This window comes from Notamacropus eugenii, chromosome 3 (assembly GCF_028372415.1).
Source record: "Notamacropus eugenii isolate mMacEug1 chromosome 3, mMacEug1.pri_v2, whole genome shotgun sequence".
Taxonomy (NCBI): Eukaryota; Metazoa; Chordata; class Mammalia; order Diprotodontia; family Macropodidae; genus Notamacropus; species Notamacropus eugenii.
Window position 1 is genome coordinate 485,998,589 of NC_092874.1, and position 23,858 is coordinate 486,022,446.

The following is a 23,858-nucleotide window of genomic DNA, read 5'->3' on the forward strand; positions in this document are numbered from 1 at the left end:
GATTGACAGCTCCACCCAGAAGGTAATAGTGTGCCATCTTTTCACAATCCCTTCTCCATCCTCCCTTTCCATATATAAATAGTCCATCCTGCCCCCACCATTCATTCTACTCCTGTTGATTTGAGGAGCCTCAACAATGAGTAAATGGGCACCACAGAAGTATAGACTTCCAGATCTGGGAGGGGCTCCAGAGAGCCTCTAGCCCAAGGTACCTGCCAAAGGCCTCCAGTGCCACCAAGCTGTCTCCTTACATTGGATCTGCATCCCTCTTGCATTACTTATGGATCACCTACGCCAGCCACCACCCTAGGCCATCCCCTCCTCAGCTCCTGCCTGGACTGTTGTAAAGGCCTCAGGATTGCTTTCCTTCCCCACTCTAATCCATCCTCTGTTCAGATGCCAACATGGCTTCCTCTGCCCTGCTCAGTCAGCAGCCAGGTACCCTCCAAGATCAAATACAAACTCCTTTGGTTGGCAGGTGAAGCCCTTGGCCACTGGACCTCCACCTAGCTGGAGGGCAGGTAGTGCTGGTTTCATTACTGTACCCAAGAGGGAAGCAGAGCATGAGATCAAAGACCAGACTGTGAAGGGATGATGAGGCTGGAGAAGAGGAACATAGAGCAGTGTTTGTTTGTATAGTCGGTAGTTCTGGCCTCAACCATGACTTCTTTGGGTTTGGGCTCTCATCATTTTGAGGACCTCACAGTGGGGAAACTCCCTCCAACAGCGCAGAAGTGGGAACCTACCATGTGCCAGGCACTGGCTTTTCAGCTGCTTGGGCATCACTTTGTTTTTCAGACTCAGTTTCCTTTTCTGTCATTTGAGGGCATTGGGCTACATAATCCCCTAGGATCCTGCTGAGATCTAAATTTAAAATGCTTCTCCATTCCTTTCTCAGCCTATTTCTAATTTGGTCTCTTTCCACTCTCTCCACCCCACCCCACCCCCTGCTCTTCCTGCCCCACCAGCCTCAGCCAGTCAGCTCCCCCAGCTCTGCTCCCTTTCTCTCATTGATTAATCTTGTGCTGAGATGAGCTTTTGAATGTCAAGGACAGTCAAGGACAGAATTCTGTGGGCAGGTCTCCTTTTCCAAACCTGGGTCTCGGATGCTCTTGGCTCCAGCTGTGGCCCACAGTGGTGTTGCTCACATCCCTGGTTTGGAAGACCCTGCCCTTGGTGGTGACCATGCTGCCCCCTCCCCCAGCTGCCCTAAGGAGCACCTCACTGGAAGGCCTGTGTCTGTCTTCTCGGGATCATGGGTAAGCACACGCATACTCAGGAATCTTTGGGAGGCTGCTGTATCCTTGAGAGCAGAGGACAGAGATCTCTGTTACACCAAGGACCATCAGTGAAGCTCGAAATAGCAAGGAGAACAGGAATTCACAAAAGGAAAAACACAGCCTTCAAGGAAAGGCTAGAGATGCCCTGATTTGGCCCCTGTGTACATTGGCTGGGGGCCAGAGGCTTGGAGGAGCCATGGAAGGTTAGCTGGGGAGGGAGATTACAGGTCTGCTAGCTCACTTGCCCTGGTGAGGAGGACCAAGGAGAAAGACAAGACTCAAAGGTCATGTAGTCCAATAATCCACCCAATGTTAGTCAATGTAAGAGCCTGAACAGAGAACAGAATTTTAAAAAAATCCAGTGATGGTCCCCTGGACTTTTAACAGGAGAGGCCCAGAGCCAGGTTGGACACGATAAGGAAAGGCTGGTCCCTAAGGAGTACAGCAGGACTCCACTCTCCCTAAGAGGAACTTGATGAATCCCCCCACAAAGAGGAGGAACCAGGGGGTTTGTGGCAGCTAGGACCTGGGAGATATCCCCTTTGCACATAGACTCCAAACATGATGTCTCTCCTACTGATATGGGCAACCCTCTTGATTTCCAACACTAGCTCTGATGGGGCACTAGTAAGAAGGGTGATTTCCCATCAGGGGACAATGGCTGTCCCCAAAGTCCCACTTCTCTTCTCCCTTTTGCATTCTGGATCCACCTCATCTCCTTTATCAGTTCTTTCCCTTGGCTGATTCGTCTTCCCTAGGAAATGACTCTGACCGAATGAGGAAGGGGCTTTGCTGGAAGTTTGGATGGTCTAGTTACTACTGCTTTCTCTTTCCCAGACCTTTTTGCCCCCTGGCTATAGAAACTCCAGCTACTTTAGATCCAAGTTTTCCACAACTCTGCCCTTCACCCTACCAGACTCTCATGGAGGGAATAAGGCTGTAGAGTGGCCAGGCGGGAGCTACAGCAGGACCAGGTGGGCAAGGGAGGTAAGAATAGAGGAACTGGTTCACTATTGAGTCAGAGTGGAAAAGGAAGAAAAGAAGCCTTGAGCAGGACTGGTGACTGGGAGGGGAGGCCAGAACGCTGAGGACAAGCGAGAGCTTCCGAGGAGGAAAATGGAAGGAGACGCTGTTGGGGAGGAAATGGAAGGTTCTGGGTTGTGGAAATGGCCCTGAAGGCTGATGGTCAGGAGTATGTATGGCCAAGCCAGGGGAGCTGAGCTAGGGTCAAAGAGCAGCTTGAGGGAGGTGTGGATGTGCCTGAATTGGGAAACCAGGGTTGGAGGAGATCTCAATATGCTCAGGACTCTCCAGGGAAAAGAGCAGGGTCAAGGTAGGGAGGAAGCCAGCAAGCCAGGTGCTGACCTCCCTGGGAGTGATCACTGCCCACTGCAAATGGCCATTCAGCTCTGTTATTTCAGAAAAACAACCAGGGAAGAGTTTCTATTCCCAGCTCAGAAACTATGCGGTTCCGTGGCACACACGGCTTGGTAAATCACCTCTCGAATAATTAAAAACAGATTACACCTGCTTCCAGGCTTATTCATCTACAAATGAATTAAACTCACATCGAGCGTCTGCATGACTCCTGCCTGCGGGTTGCCTGGGGATGGCTGCCAGTGTGTACTCCTGTGATATATAGCCACTCCCTGCTCCCCCAGTGCAGCGCTGCTCCTCCTCATGGTGTTAGTGAGAGCCTCCTAGAGGAGGGAGCCCTCCTTGCAACCCGAGGCCAGGCCAGGCCAGCCTCCCTCAGTCTTACTGGGCAGCTCTTAACGCCACACACAGGTGGGCGCATGCCTACACACGCCCCCCCCCCCCCACTCCCCCCCCACACACATACACCTTTGTTTTGGGGCCTTTGGATGGTCCTTGTGACATTCCCGTATTTTAAACTGGGGCCCAGAATGCCCAATTCCACCCTCATTCTCCAAATCTCCTTTTCTGCTTGGCTGATGGGTCTGGTTGCCCTAGAGCCCTCCCCTCAGGAGATGGAGCAGCAAGGATAGGGAGCCCATCAAGAGCAGCGGCAGTGCTTGCCAAAGCAGAGGCTTTCTCCCTTTTCTTCACACCCGAATCATTGCAGGGCAGGGGATCCCAGACATGTCCATTCATTTTAGTCCAATTCCCTCATTTTACAGATGAGCAAATTGAGGCTGAGAGCCAAAGTGTCTAGTACAAAGTCACCGAGGGGAGGAGGGGCAAAGTCAGGGTTTGAACCCAGACAGTCTGAATTCAAAGCCAGCTCTTTTCTAGTCTCCTTCTTCCATGCTGATCCCCTTCCTAGCGATCAGCTCCTTTCCCTCAGTGTCAGATTCCCAGGGAAGGGTAGGACCTATATCCCTGCAGTTGTCAGGTCGGGGCTTTCCTGCCCCAGGCGTTGGCTTTGGGGAGCAGGACCAGCTACAGTGTGAGGGAGCACTGGCTGTGGTGGAGGAGACAGCCCTGAAGTCTCGGCCACAGGACCAGAAAGTCTTTCCAAGCACCAGGTTAGGCTGGCCCCAGCTTCCTTTCTCTCTCCCTGTCAGCTTGTAATCAGACTCCCTGTGTGGGAAGAACATGTGCCCAACGTCCAGAGACTCACCTCTCCCCAGACCCTGGGGCCTCATTCTCTCGAACTGCTAAAAGAAATTCCAGAAACCCAGTCTGATGCCAAGAGAAATGAGATTTGGGGCAGGGGAGAAAGGACTTGTCCAAGGTCACCCAGTGGCCACCTGGTTCCAGGGCCCAGGGCTGCAAATAAAACGAATGTCTGGAAAAGACCAGGAATCCATGAAAGAGCTATCTGCACATGTCTAGTCTCTGGGTCTTCTCTCTTCCCTCTCCCTCAGTCAGTCACTAATCTGATGAACACTGACTGGACGCAACACCCAACACTCCATCCCAAGGCTTCATACCTAGTGGTTGCTTCATAATTACTGAGACAAACTGAGCATGGGCTTCTGTGGGAAGTCACCTCCCCCGCCCCCACCTTGTGCTGTCAAGTCCGGGAGACAGGGTGAGGAGGTGGGGCAAGGCTTATGGAATTCAAGAGCCATGTGAGCAGTCTAGAATGGGAGTCCTAAACTGAGACCAGTGAGTCCAGTGAGGCTCGGGGGTGCGCGTGAGCTCAGAACAGAGACCAATGGTTGGGAAGTCAGAACCCAGGCCACAGACAGGTTCATTCATTCATTCACAGCACCACAGTTGGCCCTGTGAGTGTGCAGCAGGTACAAAGATGGAACCACTGAGAGAGAGCTATAGGTGCTCAGTCCTGCTGGGGAGATGAGAGCATGTTTGGGGTCTCAGGGAAGGCTAGTAGCTGTTCTGGATTCTAGATCAGGGAAAACTTCCAGGAGAAGGTGACATTTGAGCTGGGCCTTGAGCGATGGAGAGGCTTTTGATAGGGGGAGATGAGGGGAGGGATTCCACATAAAAAGGACAAGATGAGCAAAGTCATGGAGGTGGGAAACACAGGGAAAGTTTGAAAAACAGGGAGCAATCTGCTTTGATTGGAGCAAGGGTCCATAGGTCCAGAAAGTCCAGTAATATCTCACTCCATATACCAAGATAAGGTCAAAATGGGTCCATGCTTTACACATAAAGGGTGATATCATAAGCAAATTGGAGAGGTTATGCGTAAGATCTATGGGTAAGGGAAGAATTTAGGACCAACAAGATGTGGAAAGTATTACCAAATGTAAGATGGATAATTTTGATTACATAAAATTTAAAAAGATTTTGCACAACTGTGAATGACTCACCGGAGTACAATGATCCAAGAAAATCCCAAAGGACTCGTGGTGAAAAATGCTGTCTGCTTCGAGAGAAAGAGCTGATGTTTGAATATAGGCTGAAATATACTATTTTCCTTCTCTCCCTCTCTCCCCCCCCCTCACACACACACACACACACACACACACACACACACACACACACACACACACATTCTTTTTCTCTCTTGTTTGAGTTTTCTTGCAGGAAATGACTAATTTTTTATGTTTCACATGATTACGTATGTATAACCTCTATCAGATTGCTTACCATTTCAGGGAGGGGGAAGGGAGGGTGGGATAGAATTTGGAATTCAACACTTCAAAAGATCATTGTTAAAAATTATTTTACATGTAATTGGGAAAAATATTATTGAAATATATGTTGGGTCAGAAAGAGAGGAGTAGTTAAGAATTAGGGGCTTACCAGGTAGCAGAGGCCAAGCAGAGGCAGCAGGTCAGTAATGGAAGGCAATCAGAGAGGGAAATCATTGAACAAAGTGAGTCTAGGAGGTTAGCATGCAGACCAGCCCTTTGGGCACCCCAGGGAATCCGGAACCCTCTTGAGCAGAGTGAGTGCCAGCCCTAGAACATGGTACCAAAGAGAAATCTACGTCTCTCGGGTGCGGTCTGCTCCAGGCTTTGGAGAGCAGGAGCACTTGGCTCCAGGTGCACATTGGGATATTCAGCAAAAATCTGACCTCCCAGGAGCAATTTTGGCTCTTCTAAAGTCGGCAGCCATCCACAGATAAACATCCACATCAGCAATCACAAGCAGGATCGTATCCCACTCTGGGAGCTCCTGGTTCTGCATGACCTGTGTAGTCAATAAGTCAGTCTGCTCCCAGCTCCCCTTCAGAGTCACTCTCAGGACCTTTGTAACTGCTAGGTTTACTGTTTCTGAGTTGTGAAGAGTATGGATTAGCCCTGCTTTCCACAAAGATAGGTCTTCCTCCATATTCTTTGCATTTGTTATTCCTTCTGGTGCCATTATATCCCTTGGCATCTGCACATTTTATTGCATTGGGTTCTTGGAGGTGATGCCAGGGTTTGGGGATTTGATTTTTTGCTGTTGTAAATGAAGCTTCGGGGAGAGTTTGGTGCTGAGAAGCCTCCCCTTCATGCTGAGGACAGAGGCTTTGTGATGGGACCTGGGGGCTGACAGAGATGAACAGTTTCATGACTCCCCAGGAATACTAAGCCCTGACTTTGAGGACAGGATGTCCTCATGCCGTCGATGCATTGGAGCCCCATGAACATGGACCCTGGGAGGGAGGCTCCATGGGTACTCTTAACTTCGTTCTCCAGATGAATACAACCAGGTTCAGAGAATTTCAACAAGCTGTCAGTATAGGATTGGGCTTGGCATGCTGCCTCCCCTCCCTGCTCATCATCACTGTACATTGGGACCTTTTTTGTATTCACCCTCTATTATCTATCACTGCTTCTGTTTTTGATCATGGTTTTTTAAGGGGTCAGCTAGCCAATGAGCTCCCTGAGGATGTACATCTCTCTCCATCTATTCCCAGTTGTAACCTTTGTGGTCAGTCTCCCCCCAGGGCAGCTAGATGGCACAGCAGGTAGAGCACTGAGCTTGGAATCAGGAAAACTCATCTTTCTGAGTTCAAATCTGGACTCAGACACTTCCTAGCTATGTGACCCTGGGCAAGTCACTTCACCCTGTTTGCCTCAGTTTCCTCATCTATGAAATGAGCTGGAGAAGGAAATGGCAAACCACTTCTGTATGGAAGGAAACCCCGAATGGGGTCATGAAGACTGCCCTCCCAAGGTTCCCATTATTTCTGACCCAATCACTTCCTTCTTGTTGGTCAGAATAAAGTCCAGAGCAGCAGTTTTGCTCATCATTTAAGACCAGATAACAAATCATTAAGACAAGGTAATACATTGTTAACTGTGCTGTTTTTGCCAGAGAGAAGATGCTCAAGAAGCCAGATCCTGGAGACTTCACAACCACTTTATCACCCCCTCTGGGCTAGTACTGGGGTCTCTTTCCCAAACACCTCACGTTTTCCTTCTTTCTATCCAAGGGCCTGTAGTCTGCTCCAGTGACAACACGACTTGACTCCTGTTTCTCCCTCTGCTGACATTGACCCAAATGTTCTGCCACTGCTGGGGGCCCCCGTGGTTAGAGCCCTGAGTCTTGAGTCAGTCAATCAGAAGATTTAAGTTCAGATCTGGTATCTGGCACTAACTATGTGACCCTAGCCAAGTCACTGAATCTCTGTCTGCTTCAGTTTCCTCAGCTGTAAAATGGGGATAATAATATCCCAGGGTCGTTGTAAGACTGGAGTGAGATAATATTAGTAAAGCACTTAGCACAGTTCCTGTTACACAGTAAGTGCTTAATACATGCTTAATCTTCCTGCCCTAGCAGCTAGTTGCTCCATTGCTGCCCATGAATTTATCTTCTTAATACAGTGTCGTAGCCCTGCCTTCGGTCTCTTCTTTTCCTTTCCTATATAGTATTCAGTGGATGGATAGTGTTAAAAAATGGCGAAAAGACCTGGACCAGTGCCATGGGAGGATTGGTTGTGTGAGTTCTGAGAAGAGCTCTCGCCTTAATGTAATCACAGATCTTGACAATGATTGAAGTAAGCTCTGGGGCAGAAACCAAAGATTCATACTGCTTAGCCCTAGGGAGAGAATAGCACCGGGAGGGGAGGAGGGGAAATGATGCTTCATCTCAATGGAAAGAGCTTCACAGTCACAGACAGCTGACTTAGACAATTTCTTCCACACTGGAAGTCCTTAAAGGTTAAAGCTACTTCTTCCAGGAAGGAAGGGGGGTAGAATACAGCTGAATCTCCTTTCCCCTCCCTCCCTCCCCCAGAAACTCATGGTCTTAAGGAAGAGGAAAGCAGGATGCTTGTTTGGCTAAACACAAATAAAAACAGATAACTTTGCTAGAGGCAAGTGGACTTTGGGGGAAGTTTCTAACAGTACATACAAAGGCAGCAAAAGTAAATTCTCTAAAGTGATTATATAATTCTTAAGAACAATCTTCAGCCCTGTTGAATTTATCTTAAGAAAGGACCATGAAGACTTCCCAAATTCAGCATGAAGAGAAAATAGACCTTGGAGTCACCAAGAGTAGGGACATCCACCATTCCAAAGGACAAGAAGATACCAAGGCTTCCAGTGATGACTGGCAAGGCTGCCAAAGCTTAGGGGCTCTTAAAGCTAGCAGGGTCAGGGATGCCTTAGGGGAGGTTCATGGAGAAGTTTGGACTCAGCCACTCCTAAGTCCTTCCAAATTGAACTATGGTCTGAATATCAGTCAGTGTCTAATGTGGCGCCACTTCTGGTCTCTGGTCCAGTCAGTAGTGATTGCTCATGGCCTTGGTATGTCAACAACATGCAGCTTTGGAGACTGAGGTCAAGGTCAGGACTAAGCAGAGGCTTCTTCAGCTTTTTCTTCTTCTTCATGTGCCTTTCATGATCCCTGGTTCAGTGTGGCCTCTCTCCCTTCTGAGCTCTCCTCATCTACCACCTGAACCTCCATTTGTGTGCTTCTCTGCTCCACCCCTGGGCAGGACCCTCCTTTTGTCAATCCCTGGAAGTGGCCTGGGGCTAGCCCTTGCATGCATTAGGGATGGAGAGGATGCTTGTTGAAGGTGGTTGAACATTGAGGCACAGCTCATCAGGGACTGGATGGAGTGGAGACTGTGGTAAGTGAGGTGGGAGTGCTACGAGTAACGAGGGATTGAGAGCTGGCAGTGTTCTTTTTGGACCTCTCATCTTGCCCTCAATACAGCCCTTCAAATTGCCCACCCACTCTGACCTCCCAACCCAGCAATTAAAACCCACCCCCAGCTCTAGATAAATCATCTCTTCAGTAGACAAAGCAATAGCTGAGTGGGAACAAGAGCATCCCTCCCTTTGGAAAAGAAATGAGTTATTCAGTGTTATGTCCTAAATGAAGGATGGGCTGGGCCCCCACACCCCACAGCTGTTTAAAGACACAGCTTAACCTGGAAAGGAACCCAGAGTAGACAGGGAAATACACTGGCTGGCTTCAGGTATTAGAAGAGAAAAGAGAGAGAGAAAGGCAGACAGACAGAGAAAGAGAGAGACACACAGAGAGAGAAACAGAGAGAAATAGAGGGAGGTAGAAAGAGAGAGACAGAGAAGGGGGGTAAGGAGAGAGACAGAGGGAGAGAGAGACAGGGACAGACACAGACAGATACACACAGAAAGACAGAGACAGAGAGAAGAGGAAGAAGGAGAAGGGGGAGAGAAAAAGACAAAGAGAGACAGAGACAGACAGAGGGACACACACAGAAAGACAGAGACAGAGAGAGAAGAGGGAGGGAGAGAAGGACAGAGAGATGACAGAGACACATACATTGAGACACAGTACCAAAGGAGCACAACTTTAGAGTTAGTGGAAGTGACCTCCAAGGCCACCCAGTTCCCCCATCTCTGTGTCTTTGCCCTTGCTGTGCCTCATGCCTGCAATGTCCTCCATCTCTTAGTATTCTCAGATCCCTTCAAGGCTCAGTCCAAGACCTCCATCGTCATGTCCGTTTCCTGACTGCCCTGGTTGCTGAGGCCCCTGGGCCCAGTTACCTTGTCCTAGTCTTGTATTTTGTGTATTTCTGCTCTTTACTCACCTGAGGACACTCTGTACCCACGCAACTGAACGTAAACTCCTTGAGGGCAGGGATGGTTCACTTGGCTTTTGTCTTTGTATCTGACGCACGAGAACAAGACGATGATGACGATGTGTCAGGCCGTGTTCTTAGCATTTTATGGTTATTATCTTGTCTGACCCTCAGAACAACCCTGGCAGGCAGGTGTTGTTATAATCTCCACTTTACAGATGAGGAAACTGAGGCAAACGTAGGCCAAGTGACTTGCCCAGAGTCACTCAACCAGTAAGAGTCTGAGGCTGGATTTGAACTCAGGTCTTCCTGACTCCAGGCCAAGCACACCACACACTGTGGTCGCCCCAGCTACTCTATAACCCACAACACTGGAAGGCACATAATAGGCACATGAAAATGACTGTTGAATTGAAGGCCTGTGAAATCAGAAAGTGTGATTTTTTTTAAACAGACAAACAAACTAACCCATGTTAGTACAATCTTAAACTACACCAAGAGCCCCATTGCATCTGGGGGTAAGGAGGTGATAGAGGCCCCTGGCTGTCTGTCGTCTGCCCTGGACAGAGCCCATCTGGAACCTTGTGCTCACTTCTGGGCACAACAGTGTAGGAAAGGTGCTCACAAATGTGTGTGTCCAGAGGATGGTGCCCAGAATCAGAAGCAGATGGAATGTGGTGCCGTTAACAAGTTGGTTAAAGAAACTTGGGGAACAAAAGGCTCAGAGTAGTCAAGAGGCTCAAACTGCTTTTTGTCTGGCCACTTGTCCACCATCTTGGACCTGGGAAGTTGACTTTTTTAACCCAAGCATGAGACTTTACATTTGCCCCCTTTCACTTTCATTTGATTGGATTCATCCCAATTATTAAAGTCTATTAAAATCTCATTGGCATTCAGTTCAACTCTGCCTCCATGTAGAAGAAGCCCAGCTGGTGGGTCTGAACAGATGTGCTGGTCAGCTTAGACCTGAAATAACTATCACTGGGTAGGGTCCCAGTGCAGCTTCTCTAATCTTCTGGACAGCACCTGTTGCCAGGAAGCCCCAAGACCGTACTTGGAGATTACAGAATTTTAGAGTTGGATAGCAGTAGCTGGTCCATCCAACCTTCCCCTCCACAGAATCCCTGATTGGTGCTTCTCCCAAGGTGACTGGGACATTTCTGGGGAGACGGGCTCCTTTGTACCCCTTGAGGGACCATTTCTCTGTAGACATAGTTCACTGTTAAGGAGCTCTTCTCCCACGGAAACAATATATTCTATGACTATGACAATGTCCATGGGAAAAACGAGCCCCACAAAGCAACCCAAAGTAAGTGTTGCTAAGTCTTAAAGAATAAGCCTGGCCCCAAGACTCGCTGGGAGAGGCGCCTCCTGCCGCTCCTCTGAGCCTCCGTGTGACGACAGCGCCATCTCTAGGTCCGCTGTCTCTCTTAGAGATTTACTTCATTTTATGATTTATTATTATTATTTAGTGTACTGGTCTTCATGTTCACTTCTCACATTTTTGAGTTCCTGATTCACTCTCCCTCCAGCCCCTCCCACACCCACTGATAAAGCAAGCAACATGATATCAATCATACATGTGAAATTAAGCAAAAATATACTTCCACATCAGGCATGTTACCAAAAAAGCAAGAAAAATAAAGAAAGTGGAAAAAGTCTACTTCCCCGTCCATCAGCTGCCACTCTCTCTCTGGAGGGAGAGAGCGTTTCTCGTTATGGGCCCTTTGGAATTGTCTAGGATCATTGTGTTCATCAGAAGAGTGATCGTTGTTACAATGTTGCTGTTACTGTGTACCATGTTCTCCTGGTTCTGCTCACTTCACTTTGCATCAGTTCATCGAAGTCTTCCCAGCTTTCCCCTCAGGTTGCTTTCCTCCTCTGGACAGCTCCATCATGCTTCTGCCCCGGGTACCTCCTCCCACCTTCCCCTTCCCATCCTCTTTCAGCTTTCTTTTATGTATTGTCTTCTCTACTAGAATGTAAGCTCCTTGAAGGCAGGACAGGGACTGCCTTTTTGCTTATATTTTATTATCAGCAGTTCCTGGCATATACCAAGTGCTTGTATTTGTTGATTGACTATAAATAAATGTACAGTTATTGGTGGGAGGAGAGGAGTCAGTCTTGTTTCCTGTTCATTCTGGTCACTCACCCCCCCACCCCCTGACAAGAAAGTGGACAAAGGGAAGAATACAGAGGCACTTGTCTCTCCTTCTGAGCACACTCAGTGGTCAGCAGACATCATTTTGCTCCTTTGTAGTTCCTTACTCTCCGAACAAGGGTTGCTTATCTCTAGCATGATCCCCTAAACCCAGAATTCAATCTTCATGATTTAAATCCATCACCCAAAGTCCCAGGGACATTGATCTGAAGTATGGGACACCAAGATCTCATCACCAACTCTAACAGCAGCCCTGTGATGGAGCACGCATGGCATGTGGTCCTCCTCTAAAGAACTATGGTATTGTGGGAAACTCTGTGGGAGTCCTGAGAGCAGGGCAGGAAGAAGGGGCTTCACTGCACAGCAGGGTCAGTGCCTCCCTGGGGAGCTACTCCTCAGACATAGGGAATGGTTCTTGGTCCTTACCCCTTGCCCCACTTCCCCTCTGCTCCCATGTTCCTGGTCTTAAGAAGTCAGCAGGAGAGCAGCCCCTGGGACTGGAGCAGAGTGTTCCAGGGAGATATTTTAAGAAGCTGCACTGAGACTCCATGGATCAGCTGACAGGGACCTAGAAGTCGGCTGTGACTATCCCTGGACAATGAGGAATAGAAGGGGTGGGGCCCATAGAGGACACCTGCCCCCATCTGGGAAAGACTTGCCTCAAGAGTCCCAGAAAGGGATGCTGAGGAGCAAGCTGCCGGTCTGGAGCAGCTGCCAAGACCAGGGATGTTTCCTCAGGTGGCTGCTACCTAGAGTCTGGGAGGTGCTGGGTCTGGGGGTTGGATGCTCTCAGTCTCACTGAAAACAGAGATAGGACTGGTGTTCTTCTAGGTTCCTCAAGTGCTTGATAACATATCCCCCTGTGGGGGGATGCTGAGCCCCAGGCTCAGGCCTTGAAGAGGCCTCCAGAGCCACTGATCCAACCCAGAACTGAATAGGAATCCATCCACAGCATCCCACGAAGGTGATGGTTCAGCTGGGGCCTAACATCCTCCACAAAGAAGAGACATGAAGTGTGGGGGAGGGGGTGCTACTGTGACCCTTTCTGACATCCAGGCTGCACCAGCTCCTCAGCAATCTCTCTTAGGGCTCTGGACTCTGCTTCTGCTGGACGAGAAGGACCAGTCTCGTTCTCCCCTTCCTCTTACTTCTGTGCAGGCCACTGACCCCCACCTTCCACCCTGTGGCCCATCAGCTGTTGATTCTTTCTTCACAACCTCTCACATCATAAAGCCACGCCCTGGCTTGGATCCACACTCCCTGTCCTTCCTCGTCTCTCGGCTTTAGCCTTTCCCTTCTCCAAGCCCATGTACACACACTGATCGCCACTGTGTCTCCCTCATCAGACTGTGAGGTGCTTGAGAGTAGGGTCTGTTTTTGCCTTTTTTGAATGCCCATGGTTAAGGGGGGTTCTGGACACATAGTAGGCACTTAATAAATACTTGACTGGCGGACATAGTAGGAGCTTAACAAATCCCATTGGATAATCTCTGATACCTGAACACTCAATAATCACACAGATTTTAATGGTGGCATCAAAGCGAATTGCGTATGTTATCTCAGTTGATCCCCCACATGCTCTTGGATCCTGGTTGGGCCACAAACAAGACCCTCTATCTCTTGGCTCCAGGCATTTTCTGTGGCATTCCCCAAGCCTGGAACACTCTTTCTCCTCCCCTCTGACCACTCAGCTCCCTGGCTTCAAGTCCCCACAAAATTCCATCTCTTCCAGGGAATCTTTTCCAACCCTTCTTAGTTTGAGTAGCTTCCCACTTCTAATTCTTTCCTCTCCATCCTGGGCGTGGCCTGCTTTGTATAGACTGATTTGTTTGCTGTACCCCCCATTGAACTGTCAGCTTCTCCAGGGCAGGCACCATCTTCTGCCTCTTCTTGTAATCCTTGTGTTAGCACAGTGTATAGCACATAGTAGGCACTTCATAAATGTTGTATTGACTTATTGATCATCCCAACCTGGGAGACAAGGGTTTCCTTGGCATTTGGTCAATCTGTGATTTCCCCTTGTGAGATATGTGACCCATAAGATACTCCCTGCAGCGATGCACATTGCAGCCCCTCCACACATCCTGGGTGACCTTTGTCCATACTTTCCCATCAATCCCCTACTGGGTGTCTACCCAAAATTTTGGGACCTTTCCACTAGGTTCTACAACACAGAATGAAGGAAGATGTGGTACATGTCCTTTGGTCATCCCTTGCTCTCTTTGCATGATCAGCTCCCTCCTCTCACCTCCTCTCATGCCTCTTCTCACACGAGTCCTCCCTTTGGTCCTGTGCTGGAGTGGCTTACCTCCACTGCACCCTCCCTGTCCCCCCACCCCCAATGACCTGACATGCTCATTATTTGAACATGGTGATATATTGTGGTCAGAGAGAGAGGAGGAGAACCAGGAGAAAAGGCATTCTGACAATATAAAGAGATGAAAGGATCCAGGAGGGGAGAGTGACTAACATGATCCCAGGCTGCAAAGAGGTGAAGGACGACAAGGATAGAGAAAAGGCCGCTGGATTTGGCAGCTAGGAGATCCCTGGTGACCTTAAAGAGAGCAATTCAGTGGCTTGATAAGGTTGGGAGCCAAACTGCAAGGGAGTAAGAAGATATTAATTTGATCCTCACAACAACCCTGAGAGGCAACTGCTATTCTGTTTATTTTATGGATGAGGAAATACAGACAGAGGTTAAGTGACTCATCCTGGCTCTAAATCTCTTTCCCTTACAGGTTGTTTGAGGAAGCAGGAAGATCTCTGAGGAAGCAAGGGGCAGGTGGAGGGGGGAACCTGGACGTCAAGCAGTCTTCACCTGCAATCTGTGACCTTGTTGTGACAACGGCATTTCAGTAGCACACTTTCCTAGGCATTTGAAGCGCTTCTTCTGAGCAGAGGGTCCTACGCTTCAGTAAACAATGTGCAAAGGGGTCCAGGATCCCAACAAAGAAAGAACCCCTGGCCCAAAGGTGGGGGAAGTCCTTTCAAGACAAGACAAGACGTAGTTCGGAGGACATGGACTCATTCTCTCTCGTGATCCCCATAGAAGAGGGAAGCTTGAAATAAAGCTTGGGGCTTATTTTACAATTCTTTCTCTTACTGACTCTTCCATTATCCCATGTTCAAAAAAAAGCAGCTTCCCTTTTGGTCATGTCACTTTTCATTAGAATTTTCACTGAAAGAAAATGAGCATAAATTCTAATCTGCCAGTTATGAGTTGTGGAGGAGGGACATTGGGGAAATGGTTTGGAGAAGGAAAAGAGAAATAAATCAGATCAAATAATTTTCTCCAGATTCCTCCCCTGTGATCTTATCTCCTACTCATCGCCAATCATCGTGGACAATTCAAATAGATTTTGCCTTGAAACTTAAAATCAAAAGCTTTGCTCTAATCAACTATGGGAGGGAGGTGAGGATGAGAAGGTGGGTAATGTTAAGGAAATGGGCAAATTTTAGTCGAGGAGTGGTGAGGCAAGCTTTCATTTTTCATTCAACATTTTTCAATGTTGGGAACAGATTTAAAAACAAGAACACACCAGGTTTGTTGGCATTGTAATTTCTGTTGTTGCCACTGAGGGTCATAATCCTATTTGTGAAAAGAATATATGCTGAAGAATTGGGGGAAGGGTAGTGTGTTAGGACCTAGAAGAGTTCAAATCCCACCCCCGCCAACTCCCACCCTCACTTCAGGAAGGTCCTAAATGTGAACAAGAAGGAACAAGGACCCAGAGAATGAAAGTGAATTAGCTGTAAAGTCCTCCATCATGTCCAGGGCTGAGTAAAAAGAGTGCCAGAATCTTGTGGAAGGGTGGAGTTGGGCAAACTGCACAGGTGAAGTAAGAAACAATTCCTTTCTACAACCAGAGACAGAGCCAAATTAGTTCAGAGTGAGGGGAGACCTGGTGTCCCTGTTCCCATCCTCAGCAGTGTGCAGAGTCAGACCAACTTCCAGGTCCAGCATTTGGTGAACTATGGGCCCCATCCTTGGCAGGGGACAGGGCCAGACCAACATCCTGTTATCATTACCAACTCTGTATTTCTCTTCATCCAATTCTTTCTTTCTAACTGTCCTAGTAATGAGAAAGTTTTAGGAGTTACAAGCATCATTTTCCCATGTAGGAATGTAAACAGTTTAACCTTATTGAAATCATTGTGACTCCTCTTTGTTTATTTTTTATGCTTCTGTTGAGTTTGGTATTTGAAAGTCAACATTTCTGCTCAACTCTGGTCTTTTCACCAGGGATACTGGAAAGTCCTCTATTTCATTGAATATCCATTTTTTTCCACTGAATGATTATATTTAGTTTTGCTGAGTAGGTGATTCTTGGTTGTAATTTCAGCTCCGTTGTCTTCCAGAATATCATATTCCAAGTCCCCTGATACCTTAATGTAGAACTGGCTAAATCTCATGTTATCCTGACTGTGGCTCCACGGTGTTTGAATTCTTTCTTTTGGGCTGCTTGCAATACTTTCTCCTTGACCTGGGAGCTCTGGAATTTGGCTACCATATTCTTGGGAGTTTTCCTTTTGGGATCTCTTTCAGGAGGAGATCAGTGGAGTCTTTCAATTTCTATTTTACCCTCTGATTCTAGAATATCAGGACAATTTCTTGAAAGATGATGTCATGACTTTCAGGTAGTCCAATAATTTTTAGATTATCTCTCCTGATGTATTTTCCAGGTCAGTTGTTTTTCCATATTTTCTTCTATTTTTTCCCTTCTGATTTGATTGTATTGGTTTTTGATGTCTCATAAAGTTGCTAGCTTCCACTTGCCCCATTCTGATTTTTAAGGACATTTTTTATCGACTTTTTATACCTCCTTTTTTTCTATTTGACCAATTCTTCTTTTTAAGGGGTTCTTTTTTCAGTGGATTTTTTTGTGCCTCTTTTTTCCATTTGGTCTATTCTGGGTTTTTAGGTGTTATTTTCTTAGTATTTTTTGTGCCTCCTTTATGAAGATGTCAATTCTTTTTTCGTGATTTTCTTTCATCACTCTCATTTCTCTTTCCAATTTTTCCTCTATTTCTCGTAATTAATTTTTAAAATATTTTTTGAGCTCTTCCATGACTTAAGACCAATTAAGATTTTTCTTTGAGGGTTGGGATATAACAGTTTTAACTTTGTTGTCTATTTCTGAGTTTTTGTTTTCCTCTTCCCTGACAACCATCTGCTGTTTGCTCATTTTCTAGCCTATTTCTTGACTTTTAACTCCATGCTGAAGTGGATCTCAGCTTCCTGAGTGGAAGAGGCAATGCCCCAACTTCAGGCTTTTTGTGCAGCTATTTTCAGAGGTCATTCTGAGGACATGTAAGTTTTTGGTTCTTCCAAGGTGGTATGACCTAAGGAGAGGTGTGTTTACTACTTCCCTGGCCTGTGCTCTGGCTTATGAGGAGCCACAAGCACCCTTTCCTGCCCTGGAACTGTGACCAGGGTCCCTGCTCCCTTGTGGTCACAAGCTCCAGTGTTCTAGTGCTTCCCAGTGCCCTGGAACTGAGATTCACGACTGTGAACTGTATCCATGTATAGGCCATGCTACCAAGTCCTGCCCCTGGTGCCAGCAAAGGGACCCCATCATCTCCTTCAATTGTCTGAGCCCCTTACCATCTGTGGGCTGAGAGCCCCAGAAGAAGTCACTGATGCTGCTGATCCAATCACTCCCAAGGCCTGCTTCTGGTTGACTGGAGCCTGGTCTGTGCTGGTATGGCTTACACTGGATTGTACTCCATTCTCATTCCAGTGCAATAAACCTTTCCTGTTGACTTTCTAGGTTGTCTTGTGCTAGAAAATTGTTTTACCCCTTACTTTTGTAGGTTCTACCACTCCAGAACTTGATTGGAGGTATTATCTTAAAGTATTTGGAGGGGAATTTGGGAGAACATAGGCTAGTCCTTGCCTTTTCTCTGCCATTTTCAGAATGTTGTTTTTCTGAGAGGCCTCCTGTGACCATTGTGGAAGGTCATAGTAGATCAAGTCGGGCTGGAGTACTAGCTGCTGCTGTGTCTTCTTGTTTTGTCGTGACCAAACCTTACCCAGACAGACTCCAGGGCCAAAAGGTCTTCCTCTTGCTGTAGAAACTGCCCCTGAAACATAAAGCAGTCAGTTACCATGGCTGGTACTCACTGATTCCACCACATCTCCAGAGCCATTGACCTTTCCACGTGGTGATCAGTGCCTTGTGCCAAAGACCAATGCGTGTGTCTGCACCGTTGTGTGTGGAAATTCTTGGAAGAGATATGAATTATACAATTAGGGGAAGGGAGTGCTACTAGATGTGAAGGTGGCATTCAGTCTGTCATCATCACTTGGAGAAGTGGGGGGTCCAGGCAGATCACAAAAGTTCTGAAACCCCCATAGCAGCCCAGTCACAGGTAAGGGGAGATGTTGTTTTTCTCCTAGACAGTTACATTCTTCCTTTGCATATGGGCATCAATGCAAACAGACTATGCCTGCTGCCTCTTTACCAATGGATCAGTATTGCCCAAGCCCCTGCTCTGTGCCAGGCACTGTACTAGAACCTGAGGATTTCAAGGCCACAGCATTTGGCTTGGATGTCTCAAAGACTCTTCCCACATTGTATTGAAATGACTAATGCACTGGGAAGCATTTGCACAGCTTATACTGTATATTAGGGAGGGGGTGGGGAGGCAAGAAGGGGGGCAGGGGGATGGAGGAGGTAGGGAGAATTAGGAAGTAAAAATGAGTCCCTCGCCCTTGGAGTAGGGAGACCCAGCCCAGCCAGCAGGGGTCAGAGCAATGGCCAGCCCAGAGCCTTGTGCATGGAGGCATTTAATCTACACTTATTGGTCTATTGATTGGGTGGATTGTCCAGGCCCTAAGCAGGGTAAAAGTTCAGAGAAGGCTGATATAAGGTGGTTTGGCAGGCTTACTGGAGGAGGTGGTCCTGAAGCTTTGTTTAGAAGGATGAATAGTTGGAAGGGAGGGAGGAGGAAACAGTGTGAACGGAGCCTGGAGGCATGATTGAAGAGACCAGCTTGGCCAGAAAGGAGAGCATGGTCACAAGCATGAAGTGTACGGCAGGATAGGGTCAGATGGCAGGGGTGCAAAAGCCCCCTATGCCTGCAAAGACACAGGGCTGCTATACTCTGGCACCCTTCATTCTGTGGGGAACAGTGGGGAGCTGTTAGATGAGGGGGAGCATCCCATCTTTTCCCCATTCAGTTATGAAACTGAATTGAGTTCAGCAGGCTGCTAGGGATGAGGAGAGTGGGGATGTGTGTGAACAAAATGTGTGTCCCTTGGGCAACTCTGAGTGGCTGTGCTTGGCATTTCTCCATGGGGCTAGGGGAGAGAAAGGGCTTCAAATCCTGCATTAGATGCTTATTAACTCTGGAGCCATGGTTGAACCTCTCTGGACTCAGTTTCCTCACCTTTAAATCAAGATAACGATACAGATACTAACTTCCTCACGCCAACTTTCAAACCCTGCCAGGGATGATTACTACCATAAGAATTACAGAGCCCTGTGGGGGTGGGGTGCGGGTGGGCATTTGTTCTTGCTTGTCTTCTTCTTGCTGAGAGCCTGAGCACTCATCATGATTAATGATCATTAGCCAAGCCACGAAGATTGATAGGTTTCATTCATCTCACCTTGGGTGAGTATTATTGCGTTTCCCGTCTTCCGTGGGCTAATGGGTGCTTGAAAAACAATATGGGCTTTAATATCCCCACCAAAAAGCAATTAAAATGATGAGCTTTGTTCTTCAGATAAATTACGACTTTCCTGTGCTGGCTTTAACAGGCAACATCGCAAGCAATGCCATGCTGACAGCGCTGTTCCCTTCAGAATGAAGAACGCCGAGGAGACGGCAGCCCTGTGTCCTCAGTGGCACAGTGAGCCTCCATTTCGGTGTGGCTGGAGCCCCACTGGGTCCTGTGTGGAGGAAGTGAGAGAACCAGCAATGGCCAAGCAGGGTGGAAGGAAAAGCTGTGTGCCTCTCAGCCCTTGTGGGGTCTGAACTCTAGCTCTGCAGGGATCATGCCTGGTGACCTCATGCAAATGGCTTCATCTTGAAGGAGCTTCAACCTGAACCTCAAACTTGGAGCTAAAGTACAATAAAAGCCTCCCTTCTGCGGCGATCACAAACCACCCCTAGAGCCTCATGGCCTATGGCCAACAGGAAGGTGGAGGAGCCCCAAACTCTCTGACTGATGAGATGCTAGAGCTGTCTGTTTCAGTGATTTGTCACTCTTTGGGTCTATTAAAATCTGTTCTCTGAACCCCGGAAATGATTGATTCTGGGGGCTGTCGTGATTAACGGGACCAACGCCTCTCTGAATGGCTTTTCTTCTTCCTGCAAATAAAGATTCTGTCCCACTTGGTAACTTTCTAATGGTGATACAAGCTCAGAGAAAAGCCAGAGTTACTCGTTGTTTGTGTTAGTCATGATTCTTCTAAGCCCTGGCAATTCTCTACTGGTTGAGAATCCAACTTACAATTGCATAAAATATTGGTAAACGTGCAAATCTAGTAGGTTGGAATGTTTTTTCTTCTCTCTCCCCATCCTGTGAGGGATTGGCCACAGCCTCCTGTCACTCCACATTCCATCCAAAAGAAGCTAACAGACATTTTGAGTGGCTTGCTAGGAGAGACACAAGAGGGAAATACGAAATTAACTATTGAAATCATGACCCCAACACAGGTCCAGTCAGAGTCCACGGAACACAACCAACTAAGTGCTCCTCCAAAGTATGGCCAGAAAATACAAACACCCCCCCCAAAACCTAGGGAACAGAATGCCTCCTCTTGGGGAGGGGAAGGAGATTAGGCTCCCCCCCTTAACTCAGCTCCAAAGAGGCACCAATTTCAAGGCCAAAGACCCCCTTGGACTAGAACCGCAGGACCCTGACTTGTCAGGGCTACGACATCTAGCTTGGAATCCTGGGCTCCAGGATCTCCATGGCTCTGTTCTCAGGTCCAGGACCTCATTTCCTGCACTTAGAACTAAAAGGACAAAGAAAACAAGACAGAAACCCACATTCTCAGGATCACATGGCCTGGATCAGGAGGGCCTTGCATTTTTGCTGTATGGTGCCACCCACATTGAGTGACAGTGCTTCACCTCCAGGCGTGGAAGAAAAGAGGAACTGTCCACATTGAGTAGTGTTAGAGATGCAATTTGTTTAGGCAGTTCAGGCAAAGGAAACAGGCTGCCCCCAACCCCAAGAGGAGAGTTGCACCTGTACCAGTTCTCCCAGGTCTCAGAAGCAGGACCCTGGTTTTCCCACATGGGTACTTCCATCCATCATAGATGACTTGGGCATATGCCAAATTATATTACACTCACTGGCATGTTACCACAAGGGTCAGACCCTTCTCTGGTTCCTTCGGAATCCAAGGTCCTTTTGTTCTAATTCTCATTCTGGCCAAAAACGAAGCAATAGTTCTGCCTTGGGAAACTCCACCACCACTCCTGGTCATGGAGGCCACATGGCTGGTGTAACCTCATCCCTAGTGTTAGAGAAGCACTTGACACACAAAAAGGTATTAAGGAAAATTTATTAGAATGAAGTTCAGAGGAAGGAGGGCCTTCTATGTTCCTTCCCTTGAAGGAACGGGTAGTTGTTTTCAGCATGGGCACCAGAAGACTACAACACGTTCAGAATAATGGAAGCTTCTTATAGAATTTGGAACTTTGGATCTCCTGCATCACCATCCCCTGACTACGTGACTTTATGTTCTCCTCTCTGATAGGCTTTCCTTCAAACTGCTCATCTGGCCTGCACAGAAGTTTCTGACCTTTACGTGACCCTGCCAGGTCACAACCCTGATCTCAAAACTGTGGAAACAGAACTTCCTTGTTTCCCACACTAGGAACCAATTGGTTCAAGCCCAGGCCTGACTCAATGCTACCTATATCTCCTGGGTTTGGGAAGAAGACAGGACATTTTACATCCTCCCCACAACCACAAACAGGTGTCAAGTCCTCATGTGGAGCCTGTCTTATAAAACTGCCCAGTGGGTTTGGTGGTCTCCCAGGCCTCCCCCACCCTGCACTTATGACGTTGAGTGAGCACTTATTCCTGTGGCATTTCATCTTAGATTCAGCCCAAAAGAGCCCTCTGTGAGCCACTGCCTTCGATCTTCCTCCCAACTTGTGTCCTCCGAGAGGCGGATGGATGAGCGCTCTATCTTTATCCAAGTCATTTATACAAAGGCTAAACAGCACAGGAACTGGACAGACTTCAGAGGCATCGTGCTGGAGGCTTGCCAGCAAGCAGATGTTGAACCGTTGCTGACCATGCCTTGAGTTCAGTCATTCACCCAATTTCAAAACTACCTAAAGTTCAATCATAATAATAAATAACCTGTCAGATATTAAGCTTTAATCGTAGTCCACATCTGTCCATCTCTTGTACAAGAAGAGCATGAAAGATTTTGTCAAATGCTCTCCTAAAATTTAGGTAGTCTATAGAGCCTCCATATCTTTTTCTTTAGCAGCCTTGTCATAAAAGGACATAAAATGAGTATGGTGGGACTTGTTCTCCATGAAGTCTTCAAAATTGCTGCTTCCCTTTCCAGAGTGCTGGCTTGGAATCAGGAAGAGTCACCTCCATAAGTTCAAGTCTGGTCTCAGACATCAGCTATGTGACCCATGGCAAGTCACTTCAACTTGTCGACTCACTTTCCTCATTTGTCAAATAAACTGGAGAGAGAAATGACAAACCACTCTGGTATCTGCTAAGAAAATCTCAGGTGAGGTCGGGAAGGGGCACCCTTGATCTGTACCTGCATGCTCACCAGCATGCTCCTCCCTCATTCTGATGCCCAGACTGCCCGTGTATGTACAGTTTGCCTACTCGATCCTACTCTACCTGAGGTAAGGCCCTCAGAACCAGAGTTGGGTTGAGTTTCATTCCCCTCCATCTCATGACACATACCAGGCCAAACTTGTCTCCTTGGGCTACAATCTTAAACTCCTCTTAAGTGTTACCCAGTGTGGGGCATCAGGAGGACCCGAGTTGTAATCCAGCCTCAAGCACAAGAGAAAACAGGGCCAAGTGGTGATCTGCACAGCTAAGAGGACCCATCTCCCCACCCCCCCCAGATCTCAGTCCCTTGAGATGTTTAGATGGCACCTGCTCCTACATCCCTTCCTTAGTCTCTTTCCTCTTCTCTGAATCAGGCACAATTAGAAACCCTATCCCCTTCGCCCCCAGCTCTTTGGTTTTCTCCTGATCCTCAGCTCTAGACAAGCTCCAAAGATTCCTCTGAGCAGCCTCATTTGTCACCGTGAATCATCTGCTGTGGGCAGAGCTGTCAAGTTTGACAAGTCAGGGGAAGCTGTTTGTCATGTCCCAGATGTGCCCTCCAGGAGGGAAGCCTGTGAGCTGATGCCTCAGCTTCTCGGGGAGTCTCATCTCTTCTGCCTATGACCAGGCTGGATGGCATCCCTCCTGGGTCCTCATTAGTGAAGCAGGTGTCAGACTGAAGCTAGCCCCTGGAGCACTGGGCCTGCATCCTAGCCATTTTGAGGGGGACCACTCAGCAAGGAAGGCCTGATGCACGAAACGGACTTCTTATGGGCTGCTGAGAAGTCCGGACCCTGCAGGTTTCAGAGCAAATCCCGTTCCCCCCCCCCCCCCCAGCCATGAGCTGCTTTTCATGTCTGCCAAGTGCAGTCAGAGTCTTGGACGCCATCCCCCAGATCTCCCAGACTTCCTTACCCCTGATGGGCTGGGGTTGTTCCCTTTCCCCACCCCCTGTAGAAAGGTAAACTGTCAGCTGCTACAGTAGGGAAAGTAGCTGTGGGCGCTCAGGCTCACACACAGTCTGTAGGTATCAGGCAAAAGCAGAGCCAGGTTTACCTGCTGCACAGCTAGCACCTCATTTCTTGTACCAGGCATGTCCTGTGTCTTCACTGGACCCAATATGGAGAACTGTCTGCAAGGAAACTCCGTCTACCAACTCCTATATGTGCCCACTCTTCTGTTTGTGGTCAGGAGGCAGTGTAGCTCAGTGGCTAGAAAGCCAGCCTGGTGCCAGGAACGCTAGGCCCAAATCTTGTCTCTGTCACT

The 23,858-nt window shown here is 48.0% G+C and overlaps 1 long non-coding RNA gene across 1 annotated transcript; it reads left to right on the plus strand.

Annotated features, from left to right (window-relative positions):
- The first annotated feature begins 1,050 nt into the window (after nt 1-1,050).
- On the plus strand, nt 1,051-15,105 carry LOC140531781 (uncharacterized). The gene is made up of 2 exons (XR_011976440.1): nt 1,051-1,259; nt 14,557-15,105. It is a non-coding gene; the product is annotated as an uncharacterized lncRNA (long non-coding RNA).
- The last annotated feature ends 8,753 nt before the right edge of the window (nt 15,106-23,858 follow it).